This window comes from Aplysia californica, unplaced genomic scaffold (genome assembly GCF_000002075.1).
Source record: "Aplysia californica isolate F4 #8 unplaced genomic scaffold, AplCal3.0 scaffold00134, whole genome shotgun sequence".
Classification (NCBI taxonomy): domain Eukaryota; kingdom Metazoa; phylum Mollusca; class Gastropoda; order Aplysiida; family Aplysiidae; genus Aplysia; species Aplysia californica.
Window position 1 is genome coordinate 1,311,708 of NW_004797404.1, and position 2,416 is coordinate 1,314,123.

Genomic DNA, 2,416 nt, shown 5'->3' on the forward strand with positions numbered 1-2,416 from the left:
CTGCTGCTGCTGCTGTCTTATGAGAGATCATACACCGAGACCAAGACAGCCAATAATGACACAGAACTAAATTGAACAAGGAATGTGAGGCGGAAGGGAAACTTGCAGCCATTCTCTCCCATCGAAAGACCCCAGTGGAGACCAATAACTAAGCAAGTCCCTTCAAACTTCAGAGTTGAATTCTTGGGGATGACTTTGTGCTGTAACATGTATTTTCTTAAAACAACGGAATCTGAAGTGAACTGGGACCATAAACGGTATTCACGTACGTGTAGACTATTAAAATAAACTTAAACCGGATAAAGATTAAAATTATTATTGACCCCCCCCCCTTCCTCTCCTTCACTAATCATCTTACGTCTTTTTGTGGTTTTTAACACCCTTTCTTTAACAGAAAAGCTATTTATTCTTACTAGTAAACTATTGATTTCATTTTTTTAATGGAGCTATTATAGATATCTACATTTAGACAACCGCAATAGTTCGGAGAAGAATGAACTAAGCTGCGTATTATTAGGATAAAAGCAATATTTATGTATATACCTAGACATTAGATACGGTATCGTCGTAAAAAGATACTAGTTTGCATAATATAATTTAATATGCTCTCACAATGGAAGGCAATCCCATTTAATAGTTGTTTTCTTTTTTTTTTATCGAGCATCTCGGCTTTTCTACTGCGGTGTAGAACATCTAAACACAACACATGAGGGTGGTAGTTTTACTCAATGACATGCCTGATCTCAAGGACTTTAGAATAAAACCCTCTTGCCTAATCTAGCTTTTAGTGCGAGAGTCAGGCCGCGCACGCTGCTGGTTGCCTATGGTTCCGCTGTGAGAGAGGACTTCTATCAGTCATGGGTGTCGCCCACATTCCAACCTCCATTACTATATCCCTCCATGCTCGGTTACTGATTAATAATATTGCGGAGGACTACTGTTGTTGTTATTGTGTCTCTGGCAACTTCATTCATGTTCTGATCTCCCCTTCTCTTGTTCCTTGCTCTGCTCAGGCATTATAATCGCAATTACTGTACTTGATAAGTTTACAAATAGATTACCTTTATAATTTATACTACGGGGAGTAAAAATGTAATGCAAGTATTTCGTTATTTTGCACAATTTAGCATCAAATTTAATTTAAATTCGGCTCATATACACTTACACAGGTACCTTTCAACTCAAACTGTCAAAATTTAAGTTTGTTAGGTTTTTTTTGACTGAATGACGTCACATCAACATGGCTGGCCAATTGGAGGTCTGTCAGCGGTAAAGAGCTGTGCTTGAATTTCTGGATGTTTTAGAAGGAGAATCCACTGGTAGCATCCAAAAGAGACTTCAAAATGTTTACAGGAACCAAGCTCAAGATTTTGGCCCTGTATGTGGGTTAGACGTTTCAGCAATGGGCCGGAAATAAAGGGAGGTGTGTCCATATGCTTGTCAGAATCGAGGAGTCACTGGGAAAATCATGGCAACTGTGGTTTTGGACGTTCATAGAGTGCCTTTCACATATTTTTTTTTACCGCGAGTAGCATTTGTCAATTCTGAAGCCTACACTGAAACACTGAAACAACTGAAAGCGAGAATTCGACTAGTCAGACCAAATTTGAAAATGGAAAGAGTGTTGTTTTTTTCACCGTGACAATGCCCACCTGCAGACGAGTACCAGAACAAGGGAGACGATCACCCTGTTTGGATGGAAAACACTGCCACACCCAGCTGATTCTCTAATTTGGCACCTTCAGACTTTCACGTTTTCGGTCCTCGAAAAGAATCATTGAGATGTCAACACTATGGAAACGATGGACAAATCAAGACTGCGGTACCCAAAAGACCAACCTGCTCAGTTTTAAGAAGCTGCTCTATGTTGACTTAATAAAAGGTGGACAGTGGCTATTGAACAAATTGAAGACTATATTGAAATATAGAAATCTGATCCCCTGATGTTCCCCTTCAGTTTGAGGTATGATAGTTGCCAGTGCGTTCTTTTTTCTTTAACTTATAAATGAACTTGCATTACTTTCTGATTCCCCATCGTATTTTTGCTCTGTAGGCAACTATGGCTGTGACGGAGGCTTAGAGGTGAACGCATTCCAGTACGTAATTGACAACAAAGGTATTGACACTGAAGAGAGCTACCCATACAAGCCAGAAGACCGTCCCTGCCACTTCAAGCGGGCGGGAGTAGGCGCCACAGCGCAGGCCTACGTTAACGTAACAAGCGGTAGTGAGGATGCCTTGCAAAAGGCTGTTGCCGAGGTACGCGTGTCCATTGTTTACTTCTTCATAAATAACACCTCTGTACAAGTATCTACTACCCTGTCTCCATCCACGTGCACATACCCAACCACCCTAAAATTCTAATACACACACACACACACACACACACACACACACACACACACACACACACACA

The 2,416-nt window shown here is 40.8% G+C and overlaps 1 protein-coding gene across 1 annotated transcript in view; it reads left to right on the forward strand.

Annotated features, from left to right (window-relative positions):
• The window catches only part of LOC101846281 (cathepsin L1), a 25,402-nt gene that overhangs the window by 2,731 nt on the left and 20,255 nt on the right, over positions 1 to 2,416 (forward strand). The window lies entirely within an intron of this gene.